Raw genomic sequence first — 26691 nt, 5'->3', positions numbered from 1 at the left:
GCCTATGGCCAGAATTCTATAAGGAGTTTCAGGACCTGATAAGCCTGTATCTCTTACAGGTCTAGGAGGAATCCCTTTGAAATGGGGCACTACCAGAATCATTTGGGGGAAGCCATAATAATTTTACTTTTGAAACCTGGTAAGCCAGCAGAGAAATGTGGCTCCTGCCACTCATTATCACGTATTAATGTGGATATTAAAATGTACACCAAAATAATAGCAACTAGGCTTTTACCCCTTATGCCTCATCTAATACACCCAAACCAGTCTCGTTTCAACCAGGGATGCTCCATGGCGCTGAACTTGTGATGATGTGATAGCGTTCCACACTTAGAATGTCCGTGGGCTGAATAACCCTATCAAAGCAAGAAAGTTACTTGCATATGTGGAACAACATTCCCCACAAATCCTTATGTTGCAGGAGACTCCTGCAGCGGGAAGGATACATGAGGCCTTTGCCAGGAAATGGTGAAACCATAGGTACTATACAGACTGCTCGTCACAGGCGTAGGGGCATGGGGAGGTATATGATTGTGTGGGGAAATTTAGCCGGAATGGCAGTAGGACTGGTCAATACATATGGGCCAAATGTGTATGACCCAGAATTTTACAGGCAAATGACTACTATTCTGTTTATAGCAGATATTTCCATTATATGGGGGGACTTTAATATCATGATGGATGTTGATCTGACCGTTCCTCCACAATTCCATGCTTCCATTCAGCTGCAGCTTTGGCGATTCTTCTGATAATGTCCCTCTTGCAGTTGTTAGATGTGCAGGGAGATTCACATCAGACTACCCATTCTCGCTTTTTAATATGGATATTAAAATGTACACCAAAATAATAGCAACTAGACTTTTACCCCCTATGCCTCATCCAATACACCCAAGCCAGTCTGGTTTCAACCCGAAACGCTCTATGGTACTAAATTTGTGCAGACTCTTTAACATTCTGTTACAAGGAGACCAAGAATCACATGCGATGGCAGTCTCTCTAGACATGCAGAAGGCCTTTGACTCTGTGTTCTGGTTGTTCCTCTTCAAAATTCTAGAGAAATGCAGCTTTAGCCCCAATGTTACATCCTGGATTAGATAGTCAAACACAAAGCATTTCACTACGGTATGTTCTCCTCGATACTCCATTTGGCCTGGGACATGAGTAAGGGATGCCTCCTCTCTACTATTGACATTGGTAGTAGAACCATTGGCAGAAATCACTCGAAGTACACTCCAACATAAGGGCATCAGGTGAGAGGGCACCCCTGAAATGATATCACTTTACCATTTTTGCAAGTGATCCGTAACTGAGCATAGAGCCTGTGATCCAAGTGGTGACTAATTTCAGATAATACTTAGGTCTCTGCATCAATAGAGCTAAATTTTAAGTGTTTCCATTCACCCAAAAAACACTGAGACACGCAAACATGGGCGAACTCCAATGGTCAAACACCCCACTTAAATCATTGGGTGCAATATTCCCCCACACAAACATAGGAGTCCTTGACTGTAACTATGGAGTCTATTTGATCCAACTGCAGCAAATTACCAATGTCACTCCTAAAAATGATCCTCATTCCCAAGATACTATATATGTTCCAGGTTACACCGGTATGGTCAGTTAGATACGTTTGCACCAAATTGGTCAGCATGTGCTCCGATTTTGTGTGGTCACTGGACTTAGAATGAAATGGTAGCACTACCCTATGAATCTGGGGGACTTGAAGCTCCAGATTTCGAACTATACGACCTGGTTGCGCATGCTCAGTCCACAGCATATCGGTCCAGGACAGATAAGGCCCCTCCCCACGTTAAACTGCAAATTGGGACCTCTAGCAACACCAATCTACAAACCCTATTGCTTAATGACTATTAGAAACAGGACAATCCTGTAGGCCCAGTGGGATCCACCCTCCTTGCTTGGAGGAAACTGATCCGGCGGGTGTAGAATCTTACCCAAGTTGATAAAAAGGTACCTCTATGAATCAGGCCCTAAGACCCCACCATGGACAGAAGGCTCATCATAGATTGGCATGCGGCACAATTCCAAAAGCTGGGTGATATGTTTGAGGAGGGTCATTTCATCGACTGGGAGTGAGTCAGGGCTAGGACTGGGAGTGAGTCAGGGCTAGGACTGGGAGCGGGGCATTGCAACTATTACAATAAAAATGCATGCAAACTTTGTTCAGAGCACATTGTCCTTCTTTTCCATCAGAGCCCGCTCCCCACCCATGTTTGGCCACATAAATAATTCTGCAGGGGTGAAAGGGATATCTGGCTTGTATAACCTAGTACAACAGAATGCCCCACAGATAGAGTCAAAAGCTAGACTCAAATGGAGTCGAGACTTGCAGATGGGGTTCACGGATGTGCAATGGCTGAGCATGTGTAGACTAACTCAAAATATAGGCTCATCTACTTTTCTTAATCGACTTCATTATGCCCCAGCCAGAATCTTACTATTCAAATCAGAATTTGAGGGCAGATGTCCCAGGTGCCGAACCCCTGACGCAGACTTCCTACATATGCTTTGGGCCTGCCCAATGCTGGTGTCATACTTGTCAGAGGTGTGCATTGGACATCACTGGCTTTCAGGTGGAAGCATATGGACGAACATCTGTGTTTGGCGTAGAGTGCACAATTACTATTATCCTGCGCAGATTGTTAAATCTTGGGCTTTTGCTAGCTAAACCATGTATATCCCACGGCCAATATGTGGAAGTCAAATATGCCACGGGCAAATGATATGGAAGGGTTGTATGCTACGCTTCCTCGGGCAAGATGTTGTCTCAAAGATATATGGGCTGCTCCTAAGGACTATAAGCATAAACTGGCTGATGCACAGTATGCAAAACAGAAAGGTGATGGCTGGAAGGTTTTGAATGAATCATAACCACAGGCACAGCTCTGGGCAACCCTCCAGACCATAGTTTTTCAGCCTGCCAAGCCATTACAGAAGGGGAAAACCCATATGCAAATCAGGATTGGTCCCACCCCAAAAGGGAAAGTCAAGCCCGAACTGCTAGGTCACATCCCTTCTGCATGAGACCACAAGCATCCCCAGACATGGTTCAGCCTTGTTGGGCGTCATCAGTGAGGAGTAGCTTGTGAGATACATGTGTTTTTTAATTATTGTTTGAGACCTTAAGATGTACATCAGTAGATGCAACATTTGATGTCATAATGGAAGACGGTATTTGAGATATTTTCAGACTGTAAAACTCTGTTGCCTACTCCACTAATTACTGACAGGTGGCAAATGATTTATTTATATATTTCTTTGGGGATGTGTTTCAAAATTTGACTCTCAACATTATTTAGAAATCCCAGCATAGTGATACAGTTTTGTGGTATCATTACAATCTCTTAAGGAGTTATATGGAATAAAGAGTTGGACACCGTTTTTTGGAATTAAATCTCCCCTGTAAATATGATTTAGCATTTTCCTTAGGTCAACAACGACAGTTTTCTTTAAACCTTAAGCTTTAACTTTCTCCAAAAAGACATAATAACAATTTAATGAGCAGGGGCAGCTCGTGTGTGGCTCATGGCACCCTACTTTTAATGGTTCATTCATATATAACATTCTTTTCTCCAATATCTTTCAGCAAATTTGAATAGCAGAACAGTGATATAATCAGCAATAATTGTGCTCCTTATTAATTCATGGCCAATAAGGTAAAATAATTCTTCATTTACTATCTACACACAGAGGAATTACATCTCTCTTTACTGCACGAGGAGAACAAGTTACTTACCAACTGGTAACGTTCTTTCGATTGGCTGTTCCTCCAACGTATTCTTCATCTTAGATGTATTCCATCCAGGATTGCTGCTCTTCGGAAATCTTTTCGGCAGAGAGCGCCGTGCGTCGATGTCGTCGAGTCGATGGTCCCTTCTCATTGGGTGTATAAGAGCACGCGCAGCACCCGTTGGCCTCAGTTCTGTTTTTCCCCTTTTTATCTTTGATCTTGTACTGTGTAGATTGTGCCGGCAGACAGGTATGAGCCTTGCGAGATTTGAGATGGCAATAACCTGGAAAAATCTACAGAGGGGTAGGCTGGGAGGGCGAAGAGGAATACGTTGGAGGAGCATCCAATCGAAAGAACGTTACCAGTTGGTAAGTAACTTGTTCTTCGAGTGGATTGTGTCCTCCAATGTATTCCTCATCTTAGACAGACTCCCAAAGCAGTATGGCAATTCCTCTGGAGGAGGGGGTAGATTTTTCGATACTCTTAGATGGCTGAGTATAGTACTGGTTTTCCAAAAGTTAGCTCCCTAGACTGGGAAGCATCCAGGTTATAGAATTTTGAGAAGGTGTGTAGCGAAGACCAAGTTGCTGCTTCGCAGATGGATCTTATTGGAACACCTCTTTGAAGGGCCGTGGAGGAGGCGATGCCTCTGGTGGAATGAGCCCTTAACCCTTCCTCAGGGTCTTTTTTGAGCTAGTCTGTAGCATTCTGAAATGCAAAGCACAATCCAGCGTGAAATTGTCTGTTTTGTCACCGATTGACCCAGTTTCCTTCCTGTGTAACCTATAAACAGCTGGTTGTCCACGCTAAGTCTGGAAAGTCTAGAGATGTAAAAGCTTAAAGCTCTTTTCGGATCCAACCTGTGTAATCTTTCTTCCTCCTTCGAAGGATGGGGTGGAGGATAGAATGCGGGTAAGACAATTTTCTGACTTAAATGAAAATCAGATATTACTTTCGGTAAAAATGATGGTTTTACCCTCAACACAACTCTGTCCTTATGGAACACAGTATAGGGTGGCCCAGAAGACAGTGCCTGCAATTCGCTCACTCTTCTTGCTGATGTTAGAGCAACCAAGAAGGCTGTTTTCCACTTTAGTAATCTTAATGGACACGTGTGCATAGGCTCAAATGGTGCACACATTAAGAATTTTAGGACTAAATTTAGATCCCAGATCGGTACTTGAAATGGGTGAGGAGGAAACACATTAGTGAGTCCCTTTAAGAATTGTATTATCAAAGGAATTTTGAAGTAGGAGCATTCTTCCGATGAGCGCTTGAAAATGGAAAGCGCCGCAAGGTAACCTTTTATTGTTCCGATATTCAGACCTCTATGTGCTAGGGTCAGAAGGAAAGATAATACTTCCGGAATAGAACATAGGAAAGGATCGACATTCTTTTCTCTGCACCAATTGCAAAACTTTTTCCAACGGCAACGGTATAGAGACTTTGTTGCTGGCCTTCTTGCCGAAAGCAACACCTCCATAACGTCATCTGGAAGGTTCCAATCCCTGTATCTCAGCCTTTCAGATACCAAGCATGAAGGTTGAGCGTTTTGACCTCTGGATGGAGAACCTGACCCTCCATTTGAGAGAGAAGGTTCTCTCTCTGAGGAAGACGTACTGGAGGACAGATGGACATGTCTAGAAGGTCTGGGTACCACGTTCTCCTAGCCCAATCCGGGGAAATTAGGATCATGCGGCTCCGAAACCTTCTCAGCCTCCTGATGACCTGAGGAATGACGGGAATCGGAGGAAATGCGTACAATAGTAGGAAATTCCACTCCACCACGAACGCGTCCCCTAGGGCTCCTCTTGGGGGAAATTCCCTTGAGCAATACCTTTCGCATTTTCGGTTGATTCCGGTTGCAAACAGGTCTACTTGAGGGGTTCCCCAAAGGGCGAAGATCTCTTGAATGACTTCCTGAGCCAGTTCCCATTCGTGGGATACCGTGCTCTGCCTGCTCAGAGCATCTGCCGTCATATTCTCTTCCCCGGCTAGATGAATTGCCGTTAAAGAGATTCTTTCCTGAATCGCCCAATACCAGAGCTGAATTGCCTCTCTGCACAGAGGTAGTGACCCCACACCTCCTCTTTTGTTTAGGTAGTGCATGGCCAGTGTGTTGTCCGTCACTATCAGGACATTATTTCCCTTGACAGATGGCAGGAAGGCGCTAGTCTGATTGCCCTCAGCTCTAAAAGGTTGATATGTAGTTTGGACTCTGATGGAGACCAACGACCGTTGATTTTCAAATCGTTGGCATGAGCTCCCCACCCCAGGAGTGAGGTGTCCGTCACTACTGTGATCTCCGGCCATGGTTGCCAAAAAGGGTTCTCCTTTTAGGATGTTCTCTGTACAGGTCCACCATAGAAGGTCTTGTCTGACCTTGTTCGGAATCTGAAGAAGATCCGTCATTTGACCCTAGAACTGGGACCACTGAGTCTTTAGGGCCCATTGAAGGGATCTCATCCTCAAGCGTGCCTCTGGCACCAGAAAGATGCAGGATGCCATGAGGCTGAGCAACCTTAAAAAGTCGTAAGCCTGGAGATTTTGGGTATTTTGGAATTTGGAAACCATCTGAAGAATGTCTTGAGCCCTCAACTTGGGAGGCGAGCTCTTTCCCAAGGACGTGTCTAATACAGCTCCTATGTACTGAAGCTGTTGGGAAGGTGTCATCTGTGACTTCTTGAAATTGAGGGAGAAGCCCAGTTTGTTGAGGAAGTGGCAGGTGACTTTCAGATCATCCAGTGCTTGCTCGGCAGAATTCGCTCTGATCAACCAATCGTCCAAGTAGGGGTAGACATGAATCCCCCCTCTCCTGAGATGCGCTGCCACCACTACCATTAACTTGGTGAAGACCCTTGGGGCGGAGGTCAACCCGAAAGGCAGGACTCAAAACTGATAATGTGAGTCGCCAACTATGAACCTCAGGTATTTTCTGTGTTTGAGATGAATCGCCACATGAAAATAAGCATCCTGGAGGTCCAATGACACCAACCAGTCCTGAAGTTGAAGGGACTGAAGGATCTGAGAAAGGGTAACCATCTTGAACTTGTCCTTTCTGAGGAACGTGTTCAAGTTTCTTAAGTCCAAGATAGGTCTCAGTCCTCCATCCTTTTTGGGTATCAAAAAATACGGGGAGTGCCATCCCTTGTTCCTCTCCGCTGCAGGTACTGGTTCTATAGCACCTTTCTCCAGCAGGGTTAAAACTTCCTGCTGTAGGAGCGGGTTTGAAGACTTCAACGGGTGTCTCCCTGGTGGATTGCTTTGAGGTTGCATTAGAAAAGGAAGGCAGTAACCTTGGGCTATTATTTCTAGAGCCCAAACATCTGAAAAAATGGCTCGCCATTCTTGCAGATGCTGTGACAGCCTGCCCCTACAGGTGTTTTGTGATGCAAGTCCTCAAAGTGGTTTTGTGGCGGATGTTGCAGCCGCTGATGGCAGAAAGGCTGCAGCTGGAGCTGGTTTAGCATGTTTTCCTCGTCCACCACAAGCAGCCTTTTTCTGGCCCCTTTGACTAGCCATTCCTCTCGCCTTTCCATATGAGGTGTAGTAATGATAGGATCGTCCCCTCCATGACTGTCCTTGCGCACGAAAAGGCTGAGGTTGCCTAATAGCAGCTCCTAAAGATTTGGCAGCTGCTTTTGTGGTCTGCAACCTCTCAAGGCTCTCGTCAGCCTTGATGCCAAAAAGGTGAGACCCGTCAAAAGGCATGTTCAGAAGGCGGTTCCGTACGTCCGGTGCGAAACCCGACTTCCGTAACCACGCAAATCTGCGCATTACCGTGCTAATGCCCATGGACCTGCTTACACTATCCGCAGTGTCCAATCCAGATTGAAGGGATTCCTGCATGGCTTCCTTTCCATCTCTAACGATGGCTAGGAACCCTTCCCTTTCTTCCCCTTCTGGTATGTGCTCCGCCGCCATTGCAATGCACTCCCAAGGAGTGTACGAAAATTTTGCCAAGGCACATGTGGAGTTGGCAGATTTTAATGCCATGCTCCCGGCTGAAAATACCTTCCGTGCCCAACCATCCACACGCTTATCGTCCCTGTCTGGAGGGATAGACGGGTATGCAAGTTTGTTAGAAGCTGTGGCTGCCTGTATGACCAGACTCTCAGGAGTTGGGTGTTTGGACAGATAGCTGGGGTCGTTACTGGCTGGGCGGTATTTTGAGGTGAGGGATTTATTTACCGGAGGAATAGAATCCGGAGTTTCCCAATTCTTGGCCACCCTGTTTGCAGGGCTACATGAAAGGGTAGTACTGGGTCTTCGGTGGGACCATGGTCCAATATATCTGTTAAATCATCCTGGATGAATTGGCTGATGGTTTAGCCCATCCTAAATAATCTACTACCTTTGTCATTAATTGACAGTATGATGGACTGGCATGCTCTCCTGGTTCTGGTCTGCCAAAGTCGTTTTCAAGAGATGTGTCAATTCCACTTGCATTGTGTAATGATTCCACCAAGTCCCTCATTCTGCTTTCTTCTGAAATCCAGCATTCTGGCACATTTGGGGTGCCATATTCCAGCCCAAAAGGTACATTCTCCTCATCAGATCTCTCCTGTTCCTCAGAAATTGAGGTCAGGGATTTGAAAAACTCCTTTCTGGGAGAGGCTTGAAAACCTTCTCTGGGAGAGGAGGAGGAAGAGGTCTAGTACCTGGCTCTGAGGACAATACAGGTTTTATAACCTTATCCTTCTCTTTTTCTGACTTCCCTGGCTTGGCTGGAGCCTTTGGCGCCGAGGGTTTCGGCGTCGACGTCGATAACAGCGTCAACGCATCAACGACACCGTGGTCGTCGACAGGGTCTGCTTCGAGGGCGTCGAGGCGACCTTCGAAGATTTTTCCTTCAAGATATGATGGGTCTCGGATGGCGTTGATGACCTCGAGTGGTCGACTCGACTCAAGCGTTTTTCACTCGGCGTCCTGGAAGGTTCCCTATCCTTCCTTTTTCGATCACCCGGGCTCAAGGGCGCGCGAGTGTCGGAGCGATGACGCTCCCGGCCGGCTTCTGAAGAAGGCATGGACCGAGGCTTTGCTTTTTCACACACCTCCATCATTTTGACCCTGAATGCTTCCCACTCTTCGGTAGACAAATGTTTTGTGGGGCATTTCATCTTTTTTGGAGACTCGTCTAACGACGAGGTGGAGGGAGACCAGTGGCGTCGTTTCTTCGATCTTTTTGACGAAGACGACGAGTGATGGGAATCGCTACGGGACCTCGATCGATGCCTTTCGCGTCGAGGAGAATTCTCTGCATGGGATCTCGACTCGACGCTAGAGGTTTTTCAATCGGTTTTTTGACCTACCTGTAGCTTTCCTCTCCTCTCTCGCAAGGCCAAACCCCGTCATCGCCTGACACTTCGTACAGGCCTCCATGTCGTGGCCTTCTCCGAGGCACCACAAACACAGACATTTTTGACCCCCACGATTTGCACTTTTTGAATCCCGATTTTGGGGTCGTGGTCGGCGTCGATGACAAGGACATATTTCGTTATTATATATCTTCTCACAGAACTCGAGGCGCGCCGAATGTCCGAAGCAACGTATACTGCAGAAAAACGGAACTGAGGCCAACGGGCGCCGCGTGTGCTACTTATACACCCGATGACGTCACCCTCAACAGAGGCCTTTGAGGGACCATTGACTCGACGATATCGACGCACGGCGCCCTCTGCCGAAAAAATTTCCGAAGAGTAGCAAAGCTGGATGGAATACATCTGAGATGAGGAATACGTTGGAGGACACAATCCACTCGAAAGTGACGTTTCAGATGCGTTGTTTACTTATGACATCATGCGCCACATTACGCATGATGTTCTAGGCACCATGATTTCTCATTCGCCGCTTCTGTGCATCGCGGTAACCAGAGGAAAGGCAATCTTGTTACGGGCCCCGGCCGATCAAAATCTTTGAGGGGATCTGTCCGAATTTTATAGGTAATGGCATGCAGTAATGACTGTATAATTCCCTACTTGGGCTATTCGTGGCTTTACTCACAAGAGTACCACGAGGGATTTCATTTCTACTTGTCAGCAGTTTATTAATCATACTTTGGGGATCTCTATTCTAATTCAACTGGGGTGAGCCTCTTATATGTGATACTTATTCAAATTAGGCTAAAAGGCAATGGTCAATGTAACAAGTGCAAACAGTGAATCAGTGATTCATTTTTTAGCTTGACATCCAATCAATATAGAATAAATATGTAACTTATTAACTCCATTTGAGTAAATCACAAGTTGCGGTAATCCCCAATTATTTATATTGTTTATAGGAGATGCACTTTCGCAATCATCGGTAGCACTGACCATGAACAAGGTTCTTTAGAGCTATTCCAGCGACTTAAAATTTATTACAACAATTATTGACCAATATGACCAATTTTGGGAGGTAAGATCCGTCTCTTGGCATTCATGCCTCTATTCAACAAACAATATGTTTTGTTGAGAATGTTATTATTATTTCTTCAATCGTTTACAGAATCCGATCAATCTGAACATTAACAGTAACTTATATTGGAATTGGTGCTTAAAGCATCATATTTGTGACTTCTTCGGCCCCTTCAAGGGGTTATGATCTTTGGAAAACATATAGGATGAGCCTTATTATCTGTACTGGCCATTCCTCTCGCCTTTCCATATGAGGTGTAGTAATGATAGGATCGTCCCCTCCATGACTGTCCTTGCGCACGAAAAGGCTGAGGTTGCCTAATAGCAGCTCCTAAAGATTTGGCAGCTGCTTTTGTGGTCTGCAACCTCTCAAGGCTCTCGTCAGCCTTGATGCCAAAAAGGTGAGACCCGTCAAAAGGCATGTTCAGAAGGCGGTTCCGTACGTCCGGTGCGAAACCCGACTTCCGTAACCACGCAAATCTGCGCATTACCGTGCTAATGCCCATGGACCTGCTTACACTATCCGCAGTGTCCAATCCAGATTGAAGGGATTCCTGCATGGCTTCCTTTCCATCTCTAACGATGGCTAGGAACCCTTCCCTTCTTCCCCTTCTGGGATGTGCTCAGCCGCCATTGCAATGCACTCCCAAGGAGTGTACGAAAATTTTGCCAAGGCACATGTGGAGTTGGCAGATTTCAATGCCATGCTCCCGGCTGAAAATACCTTCCGTGCCCAACCATCCACACGCTTATCGTCCCTGTCTGGAGGGATAGACGGGTATGCAAGTTTGTTAGAAGCTGTGGCTGCCTGTATGACCAGACTCTCAGGAGTTGGGTGTTTGGACAGATAGCTGGGGTCGTTACTGGCTGGGCGGTATTTTGAGGTGAGGGATTTATTTACCGGAGGAATAGAATCCGGAGTTTCCCAATTCTTGGCCACCCTTTTTGCAGGGCTACATGAAAGGGTAGTACTGGGTCTTCGGTGGGACCATGGTCCAATATATCTGTTAAATCATCCTGGATGAATTGGGCTGATGGTTTAGCCCATCCTAAATAATCTACTACCTTTGTCATTAATTGACAGTATGATGGACTGGCATGCTCTCCTGGTTCTGGTCTGCCAAAGTCGTTTTCAAGAGATGTGTCAATTCCACTTGCATTGTGTAATGATTCCACCAAGTCCCTCATTCTGCTTTCTTCTGAAATCCAGCATTCTGGCACATTTGGGGTGCCATATTCCAGCCCAAAAGGTACATTCTCCTCATCAGATCTCTCCTGTTCCTCAGAAATTGAGGTCAGGGATTTGAAAAACTCCTTTCTGGGAGAGGCTTGAAAACCTTCTCTGGGAGAGGAGGAGGAAGAGGTCTAGTACCTGGCTCTGAGGACAATACAGGTTTTATAACCTTATCCTTCTCTTTTTCTGACTTCCCTGGCTTGGCTGGAGCCTTTGGCGCCGAGGGTTTCGGCGTCGACGTCGATAACAGCGTCAACGCGTCAACGACACCGTGGTCGTCGACAGGGTCTGCTTCGAGGGCGTCGAGGCGACCTTCGAAGATTTTTCCTTCAAGATATGATGGGTCTCGGATGGCGTTGATGACCTCGAGTGGTCGACTCGACTCAAGCGTTTTTCACTCGGCGTCCTGGAAGGTTCCCTATCCTTCCTTTTTCGATCACCCGGGCTCAAGGGCGTGCGAGTGTCGGAGCGATGACGCTCCCGGCCGGCTTCTGAAGAAGGCATGGACCGAGGCTTTGCTTTTTCAAACACCTCCATCATTTTGACCCTGAATGCTTCCCACTCTTCGGTAGACAAATGTTTCGTGGGGCATTTCATCTTTTTTGGAGACTCGTCTAACGACGAGGTGGAGGGAGACCAGTGGCGTCGTTTCTTCGATCTTTTTGACGAAGACGACGAGTGATGGGAATCGCTACGGGACCTCGATCGATGCCTTTCGCGTCGAGGAGAATTCTCTGCATGGGATCTCGACTCGACGCTAGAGGTTTTTCAATCGGTTTTTTGACCTACCTGTAGCTTTCCTCTCCTCTCTCGCAAGGCCAAACCCCGTCATCGCCTGACACTTCGTACAGGCCTCCATGTCGTGGCCTTCTCCGAGGCACCACAAACACGGACATTTTTGACCCGCACGATTTGCACTTTTTGAATCCCGATTTTGGGGTCGTGGTCGGCGTCGATGACGAGGACATATTTCGTTATTATATATCTTCTCACAGAACTCGAGGCGCGCCGAATGTCCGAAGCAACGTATACTGCAGAAAAACGGAACTGAGGCCAACGGGCGCCGCGCGTGCTACTTATGCACCCGATGACGTCACCCTCAACAGAGGCCTTTGAGGGACCATTGACTCGACGATATCGACGCACGGCGCCCTCTGCCGAAAAAATTTCCGAAGAGTAGCAAAGCTGGATGGAATACATCTGAGATGAGGAATACGTTGGAGGACAAAATCCACTCGAAAGTGACGTTTCAGATGTGTTGTTTACTTATGACATCATGCGCCACATTACGCATGATGTTCTAGGCACCATGATTTCTCATTCGCCGCTTCTGTGCATCGCGGTAACCAGAGGAAAGGCAATCTTGTTACGGGCCCCGGCTGATCAAAATCTTTGAGGGGATCTGTCCGAATTTTATAGGTAATGGCATGCAGTAATGACTGTATAATTCCCTACTTGGGCTATTCGTGGCTTTACTCACAAGAGTACCACGAGGGATTTCATTTCTACTTGTCAGCAGTTTATTAATCATACTTTGGGGATCTCTATTCTAATTCAACTGGGGTGAGCCTCTTATATGTGATACTTATTCAAATTAGGCTAAAAGGCAATGGTCAATGTAACAAGTGCAAACAGTGAATCAGTGATTCATTTTTTAGCTTGACATCCAATCAATATAGAATAAATATGTAACTTATTAACTCCATTTGAGTAAATCACAAGTTGCGGTAATCTCCAATTATTTATATTGTTTATAGGAGATGCACTTTCGCAATCATCGGTAGCACTGACCATGAACAAGGTTCTTTAGAGCTATTCCAGCGACTTAAAATTTATTACAACAGTTATTGACCAATATGACCAATTTTGGGAGGTAAGATCCGTCTCTTGGCATTCATGCCTCTATTCAACAAACAATATGTTTTGTTGAGAAAGTTATTATTATTTCTTCAATCGTTTACAGAATCCGATCAATCTGAACATTAACAGTAACTTATATTGGAATTGGTGCTTAAAGCATCATATTTGTGACTTCATCGGCCCCTTCAAGGGGTTATGATCTTTGGAAAACATATAGGATGAGCCTTATTATTTGTACTATCACTTGTGTTTTGTTTCAGTGTTCTTTGCTCTCGCCATTAATAAGATCATAGAAATCAAGGACATCATGCACTATCTCACTAGGCAGGTGCTGATAGCTTTAATGACACCACGTTACAATTTGCACCGGACTTATAATAGGTGTGGCCATATGATCTCACGTTTCTGAAATACTAATAAATTGGTACTGATCATTATGAATATACCATTTATTCTAATAATAATATTTGGCTTTGCATGTGTGTTAGAAGCACAGTGTGTGTGTAATGGTGTTTCAAATCCATTGTTGGGATACTGTCACATTTTGTAGTGACTGTCAAACAATATCTTGATTAGTCTGCTAATTTATGGTTCCTATTCTTATATGCATTTTCTCATTACTTCTCTTCAAAATCGACCGGTCAACATTTGAATCCATCCCTCCATCTTTTGACCTGACCTGTGACACAATTGTCACGACCCTCGCCCAAAACCCCCTCTGGCAAACCCATTGGCCAGGTGGAGTCAGGACTCGGGCCTCTAGAGCCTGGCATCCTTTTCAAAAGCCCTCATGGGGCCAGTCCTGGCGCCTTTGGCGCCCGGCTCATACACCATGAAAAACAATGTGCTTGGGACCTACTTTATTGTATTGTCAGCCAACATGGAGGCTGCTCTTAATGTGCCATCATTACCAGCGGGGCTCAACCAAGCCAGTTCCCTGTGCTGAAGCTCTGCATACCTAAGGGAGAAAAAAGAGACAAATTAAACAAAGAAAGGCATGCAGGATAGCAACAAAACTAACGAACAGCAATAAGACCTACCTGAACAATATCAAACGGGCCGGCGTCAGTGAAGTAACTGGACCGCACTCGCCCATGAAAGACAACGCGGCCCTGCAAAGAAGGCAGGACGGAGAGCATGCCTGATTCTACCACAAGGCAGAAACTTTCCCGCTGTCAGGATGCCTACCCCCGGGCATCCGGACCAAGCCCATCAGCCCTGGGAGCAGGCATCCAGGTGCTTACTAAAAGCCCAGCAGCCCCGGCTAGGGGCTGTCTGGGTACAGTCCTGGCGCCATTGGCGCCAGGCTCATAGAGGAAATCAGTCCTGGCGCCATAGGCGCCAGGCTCATGTACATTACTTACCTCATGCAGACCATGCTGCAATGAAGTCAAGCCAACGTGAGGCCTGAATGGGACTACTTTACCGTCAGGGACAATTTTTTACTTGGGTGTGGTTCTGGGGGAACTTCTTACCTGGGATTACTTTTCAGGCTATTTAAACCATGCCCGAACAGCAGCACATGCTTCGTGTTATTCTGCATCCAGCAGTGTAACGCTCACCGTGCCTACAGTCAGCCTCAAGTCTTCTGCCACGCCCGCCTCGAATCCAGAGCTCCTAGAACAAGAGGAAAGAAGAAGGAAAGGTTAGATCATGGACATTATTTTAATTCCTTACCTGATTCTGGATCCATCATGTCTTCGAACTTGGAAAGGACATTATTTCTGCATGCGTTGCATCGCCAGCTGCAGTGCTGCGCCATACTCACCAGTCCTCACAGCATTTTTCGATTCGGCACTGCCTCCATCATTTTCTTCGCCGAACTCCACCATCTGGAAGACAAAAGAAATATAAGGTGAGCCGAGAGAGAGCCAATAAATACAATCTCTTTTTACCACCATAGACTTACCTTATTTACCACTGGAGGCATTATTCTTTAACATCCCGCAACATCTTATGCCGCACCTGTAAAGAGAGAGAAAACAACAAGTTAAATACACGCATCTTTTACCGGACAGTGTTAAGTAATACAGACTCTTACCTGAACGCCAACAGCAGCCACAAGACAATCTTCTCTTGGACCCAGCTGCAACTCAAGAAGGGAATGGGACAAGAGTGAACATCAGACATATTGAACTCTTGGGACTTTTTACTTACGGGTTCTCGCCAGGAACCTCGGAGTCAATATTCATCCGGAACTCTTCCAACACCTTCGAACCAGTGAAGTAACTGGTATCTACTCGCCCCTGCATTCCACGCAGGATGGAGAGCTCATCATTCAAAAACATAAGGTGAGATTACTGAAAGGGAATATCGGAGATGATTAGTGGGCAGAACAGTGGGGTGCCATTACTAGAATCCACGGGTGGCTAAATCCCTTTCTCCACTTGCAGGAGAATACTTCTACGGGTCAAGCAGACGAGATTAGGCGGGCCAGTCCAGTCTGTCATCTCTGCAGTACGCTTCATGTTGGAGGAGACCGCAGCTGTCCGGGTCCGATCGACGCCCCTGTGGGAGCCAGGTGAGCGTAACAGAACGCAAAGCCTATCTACAAATCCCCACCCGGGCATTATGGAAACCTCAGATACCGACCAACTGGCCCAATTATTAGGAGAATTTAGGGCGGAAGTGCACTCCGTGCGCCAAGAAACTAATGCCCTCAGGAGAGAACTGATTGTGTCAAAGGAACACACTGATGATCTTGCTAGACAACTGCTGCAGAACCAAGCTGGGCAAACTCCCCTACCTGGACTCGGGGGGAACCCAACTCCTGTTTCATCGAGCAATCCTGTGCAAGTAATACTACCAGGGACTATTCCTTTAGCTCCACCTGGGGACCCAAAAAGGTTTGCAGTGTTTATGAACCAATGCCGCTTGCAATTTTTATGCAGACCTGGAGCTTTTCCAAATGACCAAGCCAAAGTAGCCTTTGTTCTATCATATCCTAGTGGTAGTGCAGCTGATTGGTAAATTCCACTAGTCAACCAGGATGACCCTCTTCTTCGGGATTTTCAGGGTTTTCAAAGGAGCATGGAAAGACTATTCGCCAGACATTCACAGGGACAGGCCCTGGATAACGAACTTTTATCCCTATGACAGGGTAACCAGGATCTACTAACCTATATCGCAACCTTCAATAGGTTGGTGGTGGAAACCGGATGGCCTGAAGAGAAACGATTACATTATTTCATCGTGGACTTTGGGGAGAACTCAAAGATGTTTTGGCTCAAGTTGTGAACCCACCTCAGGATTGCGCAGAATATATAGACTTAGTGGTCCAGTTAGACCACCAACTTCAGAATAGAAAGGCTGATCGAGCTAAGGTCGAGAATCGGGTATGGGTTAAACCCAACGTTACCCCCAAAGGAACAGATGCATCAGAACCTATGCAGATCGGGGGGGTTAAAGGACCCTTAACTCAAAAGGAAACAGAAAAGAGACGGCAGATGCAATTATGCCTGTACTGTGGAACCGCAGGACATTTTCTACGGGATTGTCCTATAAAACCACCCAAGAAATTAGTAGGAGTTGCTGACAAAAGCCGAACAGAGCCTGATTCGGGAAACGACCACGCCCGACAAGCGTAGAGGTCTGCTTGCCGAGCTTAAAGAAGGACACTCAGACCTCGCACCTAATCGTACCAATGGTCCTTATTGATCCAAGGCAGCCATTACGTATGCACGCAGTAGGGGCATACATTGATAGTGGGGCCGTAGGAAACTACATGGACCACGAATTGGCCTCAAGGATTAATCTACCCCTTTGTAAAAAGACCGCTTCGGATGTCATCACCACAGTCGATGGAACTGAAATTGCCTCTGGGCCCGTAACTCATTCCACTACTGAGATGACACTGTTGGGTCAAGATGGGCATCGAGAAACTATTGTGTTTGATTTAATCAAGGCCCCGCAATTCCAAATAATTCTGGGAATGCCATGGTTGGAAACACATAATCCTTGTATTGAATGGCGAGAGAAGAGAGTGACCTTCCCGGATTGTGCACACACCTGTTACCCGGAAAAAACCTTGAACAAAGGCCTGGCCACAGTCACTAATCCAGTCGTGCAGTTGCCTCAGGAATATCAAGAATTTCAGGATGTTTTTCAAAAAGAACAGGCACCTTACCACCACACAGATCATACAATTGTCAAATCGACCTCATACCCGGTGCACAACCTCCATGCAGTAGGATCTACGCCCTTACGGAACCCGAAAATCTTCACCTACGACAATACTTGGACCAATACCTTGCTAATGGCTTCATTCGTCCATCCAAGTCCCCTGCATCCTCAGCTTTATTCTTCGTGCCTAAAAAGGAAGGTGACCTTAGAACGTGCATAGACTACCGTGCATTAAATCAGATTACGGTAAAGAACCGATACCCATTGCCTCTGATCCCCGAATTACTAGACCAAGTAAAGGATGCTTGTATCTACACTAAATTGGATCTCCGAGGGGCATATCATCTGGTACGTGTAAAGAAAGGCGATGAATGGAAGACTGCCTTTCACACCAAGTACAGGTTATTCGAATACAACTGATGCCCTTCGGGTTGTGCAATGCACCAGCAGCCTTCCAGTATTTTATGAACGATGTCCTTCGTGAACTCATTGACGTCTGTGTTGTCGTATACATAGACGATATTCTAGTGTACTCCTCCTCAGAATCAGACTATGTTAAGCACGTTCGTGCAGTCCTTGAGAAACTACGCCAGCACAATTTATACGCAAAATTGGAGAAATGTGTTTTTCATTCTACAGAAGTTGAATTCCTTGGATTTATCCTGACTCCAAAAGGAGTTCGAATGGACTCTCGAAAGGTGGACACAATCCTCAAGTGGCCCTCACCCAGTTCAGTTAAAGGGGTACAAAGCATGCTTGGATTTGCTAACTTCTATCGCAGATTTATTCCTGAATTCTCACATAGTGTACACCCCATTGCAGCACTTTTGGGAAAAAACAAACGCTTCTTGTGGACTGAAGAGGCTGAAAGAGCCTTCCAAGAAATAAAATTGAAATTCACGTCTGCACCTGTCTTAAAGCATCCACGCCGTGAGCTTCCATACATAGTTGAAACCGATGCATCCAGTTTAGCCATGGGAGCTGTCCTGTCCCAGAAGGATCCTGAAACCGGTCAACTTCATCAAGTAGCATTCTGGTCAAGAAAGTTCTCTGCACCCGAGCTAAACTATGCAGTTACTGATAAAGAGTTATTAGCCATCAAATCTGCCTTCAAGGCTTGGCGGCATTATCTTCTCGGTGCCAGGCATAACATCACTGTAATCACAGATCACAGGAATTTGCAGTATTTGAAAACAGCCAAGGCCCAATCATCGCGTCAACTTCGATGGGCATTATTCTTTGCCGAATTCGATTTCGTGATCAATTATCGACCAGGTTGTAAAAACGGCAAGGCAGATGCCTTATCCCAAATAGGGATCGGAGAAGCATATTGAAATCCAGAACCGGTGCCTATAATTTCAGAACAAAGAATTCTTGGCATAACCACTCTACAGACTTTAGAAGATATTAATTTAAAAATCCAACAACTTTTCGATCCTGCAGGACTGGGTAAAGAAAGGCAAAGATTATTCAATCAGCAATGACCTACCTTACTATCAAGGGCGTCTATTTCTACCACACAACTACAAGAACTAGTTATCTCCAATTATCATGATGCTCTGATGGAAGGACACCCAGGTATCGCAAAAACAGAAGCTAAAATTAAAAGACAATTCTGGTGGCCCACCTGGTGAAAAGACGTAAAGTCCTTTGTACTATCTTGTGGTATCTGCATTCCATGCAGGATGGAGAGCTCATCATTCAAAAACATAAGGTGAGATTACTGAAAGGGAATATCGGAGGTGATTAGTGGGGAGAACAGTGGGGTGCCATTACTAGAATCCACGGGTGGCTAAATCCCTTTCTCCACTTGCAGGAGAATACTTCTACGGGTCAAGCATATGAGATTAGGTGGGCCAGTCCAGTCGTTCATCTCTACACTACGCTTCACGTTGGAGGAGACCGCAGCTGTCCGGGTCCGATAGACACCCCTGTGGGAGCAAGGTGAGCGTGACACCCGCAGACCACATCAGGGCAAAGCTGAGAAGCATACCAGCGAGTAACACGGCTGGGTGGCATCCCTGTGGATACCAGGTGAGCGTAACAACAATATGGTATGTGCAATAATATTGTAACAATGATGATATCTTGAATATTATCTTATTTTTGCCATGTTGAACATTTTGAATGTTGAACTCCTTTTTTTTTTAAATTACTTTATGTACAATCATTCTGTTTGCTCCTGATATGACACCACCTTAGCAACGACCAGTGGGTCAAAACACGTGTCGGCTGTCTTCTTTTCAGAAGAATAAATATCATCGATATTACTATCTGATTCTGCGGAGTGATATATTCATTTGATATTGATGAACTTTCTAAATCAAGGGTTTTTAGCGCGAGAAACTGTCCCGAACCTCAATCTAGTGTGTTACTGTTTACAAACTCTGTGGGAAGTTTGACGGAATTAGTGTACTCGCTGCCACTGTTCTTTTTCTTGGAAACACAGTGGTTATACAACAATAATATTTTGTGATTGGTAACTAGCGCATCTGTAGAGATTGATCCCACAACTCCACTCAAGCACCTATTGGTATAGGTGTGTACTACACAAGTTGGTAGAGTGACTAAGCAGCCAGACGTATCTCAAGAGGGGTAAATGTGAGCTGTAGAGATGTAACACTGAGATTCACAATTACAAGTATCCAATTAACACATAATTATTTATTTAATGGTCAGTTTTAAAAATGCCTTCTTTAAAAGGGGCAATATGCAACAATAAAAATACACTTCATCTCACTACCTCAGATTTCAGATAGCAAATAGATAACCTTTTGGGATGCCTAAGATGACTTCCGTTACTAAGACAATGTTTGGCATTGATATATCACTTTTGGTACTTAATGCAGTTCTGAGATTGTGGAAAAGGAACAGGTTAGGGAAGGAAAAGGTTTAACAGGTTCTCAGAACATGTGAATACCTTTCAATCTCTCAATGAAGTCTAGATTAGATCTTTCCCAGCAATACAAGTTAAATTTATGCACCACCAATGAGGGACAGTTAGAATCAAAGTCAATGGATCAGAAGAGTTTGCAGGGAGCCAGGATGGCCAAAGTCAATTTGAGCAATGTCTATGGAGCTGAGGCACTCCTTTAAATAGCACAAGGTATTGCACAACGTTTCAGAGAGTTTGTAGAAAAAGAACCACTGTTGGGCCACAAGCCGGTAGGCTTGTGAAGGGCAGAGTTGGAATCAACTCTGCAAACTGCAGCTACTACAAGTCTCCAGTGAATAAAAATCAAATCAAGCTACAAACAAAAAAGTTAAGTACCCCTCAGTCAAGACAGTACCTTAGGTTTGAAGAGGAGGATCCAGCTGACTTCTCTTCTGGTGGCAGTCTTGCAGATCCTTGTCTCCTGGGCCTCAGACGTGGGGAAAAGAGGGAGGACATCCCAAGGACTCCTGCACTGCAGTTTGAAGGTCGGCGGCAACTACAGGGTCTTTTCAGATCAGCAGCACTTCACGGTTTCAGCTACCAGCAAATAGCACCACCTTGGTTCTTGGACACTTGATGGGCTTCCGTTGCTTTTGGAGTCCAGCACTCTGGTGAGGTGACTCGCTTGGTTCGTCCTGCTTCAGGATTTTCCTGGAGCTCTAGTCTGGCTTAAAGAAGATGCACTCGATTACGGATTTCTCAACACCTGGCACTCGGTTCCAGCAGCCGCAAAGAAGTACAACCAGTTGGGGAAGGTCCTTCAGCAAAGTTCATCCTGGGGTTAGTTGGTCCCACCAACCCAAGGGAAGAAGTCATCCGTTCCGGGTCTTCTCTAGTTGATTCGGAGTTGGAGCTTCAGCACTGCAGCAGGATTTCACCGGGCAGTTCAACGGTCCAGGAGGGTGCAGCAAGCTTCTCTTCCAGTTTCCTTCATCGGATGTTTGGTCCAGTGGTCGACTCTTTTTTTGCTTACAGAAGCCATGCTTTTTATGCAGGTTCCACCCATTCATGGACAGCCTAGCTGCCACTCACACAGCAGGGTGCCTGTCCTCTAAGGACAACTAGCCAGCCAATCAACACTGGGTGCATTCAGGTAACCAAGTAGACTACGGACAGGGAGTTTCGGGCACCTCCCTCGCTTCCTGCCCTTCCAGAAACACTGGGGCCGGAGGCAGGTTTCAGCAGTGAAGCCTGCCAATGGCAAAACACACAAAAGGGTTAAACAGGGTTTGGCGCGCAGAGTAAAACCCAAGAAAAACCTCACAAACAAGAAATGGTAAAAAACAAAGACCGGGGCCATTTTAACAAAATGGGCACCCATGGGTGCACTGCTGAAGCTGAGGGGTCAGATTGCAGTAGAAATGCAAAATGGTAGGAAAATGAAACCACTGCCACCGGCTATTTAAAGTCGTGAGGGTAACATAAAAAATATTACATGAGTAAGTAAGAAAAGGGGCTACTAAGTAACCCTCCGGCACTTCCACATACGATGGGGTGTACTGGACCTACATAGGAAAAACAGGTAAGTAAAGTCAATTTCACTTTTCTACTCTTGGGAACAGTAGTTTACCCAAGAGAAGGTATTTAAACCTTATGAAAAATCAAAGGAACCTCTCTGTGACACTGCACTGAAGGTGCTGTGTGTCATCATATAAAAGTAGAAGCCGATGGAGTTTGCCACACTCCAAAAACAAAGAAAACCCATAGGGTTAAAGGTAAAAAGTCCCAAAGTCCAGCAAAAGAGCTGGAGGGGTCTCTAAGGTGGGAGTAATTAAGCACTGAAATGAAAATTCTCCCTAACACTTAGAAACCTGGGTATTAAGTGCATTATAAATAAGCAATTAGAATACAATTTCTGAAAATACTTTTGTAGATTGTGCAGTAAATGCCATTGTACAAAACAACATTTCAAATGTGTCTCAATGGGATGTACGTGATCATAGTGAATCACAAATAGCTCGAATTGCAAAATACAGTGGGCCACTTTGCCGCATTTTGCAATTCAAGCTTTTGGTTGTTTGCTATTTATATTTTTAGTATGCAGGGGGCACCCCCACAGCCTCTAAAGCAGAAAATACTAAATTAGGTGAGCGGGGAACACCCCCGCAACCCCACCCTCCCCTAATTCGGAATTTTCAGATTCAGTATTTTTTACCTATGCCGAATGCAACAAAAACGCGCATTCAGCATTTTTTATTCGATCTTTTCATGCAATCCCGTCTCAATGTTGCTTAATTGGCACATTTAGTTACATGTGCATTCGGACAAATGCAACACATGAGAAAGTAGTACGTCACGTGGCCCTCAGCATATCAGTGATTAATAGTTTCTTAGTTTGATGGGAAACTATTGCAATCACTTTGATGAGAATTTACAGGAGATATTCTCTAATAACCAGCCCCCAGAACCAATGCACTAAAGATGTGTGGACATCATGTATGTGCCCGTGAAATAAAAATCGATTCTTTCGTCTGAGAAGGCTACTACGTGAAGTCTTCAAGTACTTTTCCAGCAATGCCCAACTTATAATGATCAGTGTCTTCGTATCAGGCAGAATGAAGTATTGCAAAACTGTTTATTTGGCCTACTAGAGAAGGCTATCTGGGTCCTCAAGATCATTTGTCTGCTGCTCTTTGCACTGTCCACCTGTAAAATCTAGGGTTCAGGCCCAGGCATTATATATGGTCCACAAGGCCATCTAAGGACCTAAACAGGACTTGCAAACTAAAATAAAAACCTTCCCTGGGCTAGATACTCTTGCAGAATATGCCATTGTACTGATAAACTAGCTAACCCTCTAATTTTTTGCCATGTGTGTGTGGGAGGTTCTTCTGCCAGCCGTCCAGGGATGTCATTTCACCAAAATGCCAATGGTAGCGGGAGTGACATCACATGACCCTTGACCTCTGATGACATCACAGGAAATGATGTCATTTGACTCCACCTCAAAGTGACATCACGGGAAGCAACGGATCACAACCTTTCACCCGTTGGCAAAACAGAACGTGGCATCACATAGCATTGTTTCTAAGTACACTACAAAAATATGGTGGTTACAATATCACTGTAAAGTGATATACATTTCATACAAGAATGAATCACCATATGTATAGTTATTATCAGTGCGTATAGGCCCATATTACCACATTTCTGTGAATGCAAGCAGACGTCCAAGACCAAACGATAATGATGTGTTATTATGTAGCACTTACGCATAAGCGCTTCATATAGAACAAATATGCATACAATTACACCCAACCTGTGTTGGTACAATTTAACAGGATGAAAGGCCGAGTTGACCTTGCTGGGATTCAAACCTCCAACTTGCAGATGACACACACATTGCAGCAGTGAGCCCTCATCCCACTGAGCTATCCTACTGGCAATAGCTATCAGAAAACCAGCCACTCCAGAAACAAAGTGCAACACGCTACTGGCCAGAGCCCAGGAGCCTCAAAAAAAAGTTTTATGTTTTAAATTTCTTTTTTAAAGGGTAGGAAGGGAGACCTCGTGACCCCTAGCTGATGTCCCTGCAGCTGTCTACGTTTTATAACTCTCTCCATCACAACAGACCCTGCCCTGGGTAGAGCTAGAGGGTGCCAAAGAAAATGGGCACCTGAAGATAGAGCTCCACCTGGGGATAAATATATGTGACCATCGGAGCGGCTAGGATGGTTGTATACCCTGCCCCCTGCCCATAGCTCATCTTGGCTGTTCAGGGTGCGCCAGGAGAAGTTTGTTGCCAGGAACTGAGGGGGCTTTAGGGACAGCAGCCATTGGCGAGTCAGATGCAGCAGAGGCCTGTGATCATTGTGCCTCCTGCACCGTATGAGGGCTGGTGCCACAAACACTGCAGCTGTAGGATCTGCGTGCTCCCCGGAGGAACTTCCACAGAGGAGTCTGTGTGCAGGGCCCTGAGTCAGGCTGTGCCATTGCTGTGTTGGGCCTGAAGGGAGGATCATGGAGCCTGCATGGTACGCTCCTGTGGCTGCCGCAGTGAGGTGGTCAGGGCAGTCGCAGCCAACACTAGGAGCCACGACAGGGGGCCTCAGTATTGTACTACATTTACAGTGTGGAGAGTTTGGAAAACGGCTGGCCCTGGGCACTGGCCTTACCCGTAAATGACTCCACATGATTTCCAACTTTACGATGCTCTGAGTGTGTGGGGGGACATTGTATACAAAAATAAAATTCTTGCCTTTCTCAAAAGCGGGTTCACCTAGTCTTTTTCCCTAGAGGTTTGTATTTTCTTGATCTAATCATTGGGAGTTGGCCCACAACCACTAGCCACTGTACATGGTGCACCATTAAGTTTCTTTGAGGCCCACTAGCCATGGCATTTGGCTGCGGCAACTGAACATATTGCAGCACCAGGTTTCTTTGGTGCCCACGAGCCATGCTGTGGCCACTGTACATGTTGCACCAATAGGTTCCTCACTTCTTGGAGCAGAGCCATGCTGTGTGGACTGCTGCTGGTTTGCCTTTGCTGTTTGCTGCTTGGAGGAAAAGTGGAGAAGCCTTTAAAAACACTGCCTCACTTCAAGGAGCGAAGCAGAGTGAGAGCAGAGTGTGAGCAGTTACCTGCAGAGCTGTGCCGTGCGGACCGCTGCTGGTCGGCCTTTGCTGTTTGCTGTTTGGAGGGAAAGAGGAGGAGCCTTTAAAAACACTGCCTCACTTCACGGAGTGAAGCGGAGTGAGAGCAGAGTGTGAGCAGTTACCTGCAAAGCTGTGCCGTGCGGACCGCTGCTGGTCTGTCTTTGCTGTTTGCTGTTTGTAAGAAAAGAGTAGCCTTTAAAAACACTGCCTCACTTTTCAGAGTGAAGCAGAGTGAGAGCAGAGTGTGAACAGTTACCTGCAGAACCATGCTGGGTGGACTGCTGCTGGTCTGCCTTTGCTGTGTAGAGGAAAAGAGGAGGAGCCTTTAAAAACACTGCCTCACTTTGCAGAGTGAAGCAGAGTGAAAGCAGAGTGTAAGCAGTTACCTGCAGTTACTGCTGGACTGCTTCGCCACCCATACTGCTGTCACCCTGGTGAGTGCCCGGTTGGGATCCCCCCTCTGGCGTGCATTGGGTGACTTGCCCCATCAATGGAAAAGATGGGCCTTCCTCCGAAGTCTACCCCAAATGGATGGAATTCGGGAGACTCAGAGAAGAACCTTTTGCTGGAGGTGAGTGAAATGGAAAGTGGTACACTATAACGCATAACAACCTGTCTCCAAGGTCTAACTTGTGTAAGCCCCTTGGAGACACACAATGTAATACATTCAGCCACTTCGATTTTGCAGCACCTCCCGCTCTGATGCCAAGAATACTTGTAACTGCCTACACTGCCTCATATTTGGAAAAATATGGCCTGTCTCAACCCAACCCCGTCCTATTACCTCTGATAACCTGTCCCCTCACCAAATGCGACCAGGAATCAATGGCGGAAGCCTTAAGGCCAGCTATGCCACTAAGGACTGATCCAAGGGACAGCAGAGAGGGCTCAAATGAATCACTGCAGTGGTTTGGCAGAACGCTGGAAACCATTACAGCTAAAATTATTAAACAGACATTTGGACCTGATCCTTACAGGTACAGTGGCAGAGGCCCCAAAACGAGAGACACAGAGCCACATATTCCTGAAATCCTAGGTATGAAGCCCCACACCCCTGCTGGCCCAGAACAGACATTGTTGGCCTCAGGATAAAAGGTGGGCCAAGGGCAACAAGTATTGGAGTCACAATCACTTTCCACAGTGGAAAGGGACCCTATATTAGGTACAATGTAGACTTATTACCCTTAACCTCAACTGAGAGAGCCCCATGGGGTGAACCCACAAATCTAAAAAAATGAACTCTTTTCAAGGGGCCCTACCAATGGAAGCCACCAGGTCTGGGAATAACTAACATCACAAACTCAACAAGATTCCACTATAGGAACACTGGTTCCAAAGCGACGAAATGTTTGACAAGATCCTGGACTGATCAAGAGGAGGGCCTTGGGGAGGTCGAAGACTCCACGCTACTTGCAAGCTGGAACCTGCTGGAAAGATGTGGGATGGCTACTAGCAGTAGGCTTGGATTAGACGCACCAAAAATAAAATACACCATGCTTGAAAGCCACCTCCCAAACGCCCTTGAAGACCTAAGAGGGCCTAGTGAATTGGCCAGCATGATTTACACTACGGAACTTGAAGGAAGCATGCCTGTTAGGGGAAACTCTCGAGTGGCACCGACTTGCCCGGATCAGACAGGCAGTCAAAGAAGATCCTTGCACTTACGGGGTAGTAAACAAGAAGGAAAACTACTAATAATGCAGACTGGGGTCCCGGGAAACTCTGGAGTGCACCCTCTGCATAAAACTAAAAGGGGGATAAAAGGCAGAAAGAGGCACAGACATGAGTTATCTTGAGA

The 26691-nt window shown here is 46.0% G+C and overlaps 1 protein-coding gene across 3 annotated transcripts in view; it reads right to left on the bottom strand.

Annotated features, from left to right (window-relative positions):
- The window catches only part of IL17RB (interleukin 17 receptor B), an 833505-nt gene that overhangs the window by 745467 nt on the left and 61347 nt on the right, over positions 1–26691 (bottom strand). The window lies entirely within an intron of this gene.

This window comes from Ambystoma mexicanum, chromosome 2p, assembly GCF_040938575.1.
Source record: "Ambystoma mexicanum isolate Mex_15411 chromosome 2p, UKY_AmexF1_1, whole genome shotgun sequence".
NCBI classification, from domain to species: domain Eukaryota; kingdom Metazoa; phylum Chordata; class Amphibia; order Caudata; family Ambystomatidae; genus Ambystoma; species Ambystoma mexicanum.
Note: the sequence above shows the minus strand (reverse complement) of the source record. Positions and strands in the feature narration are given on the sequence as shown.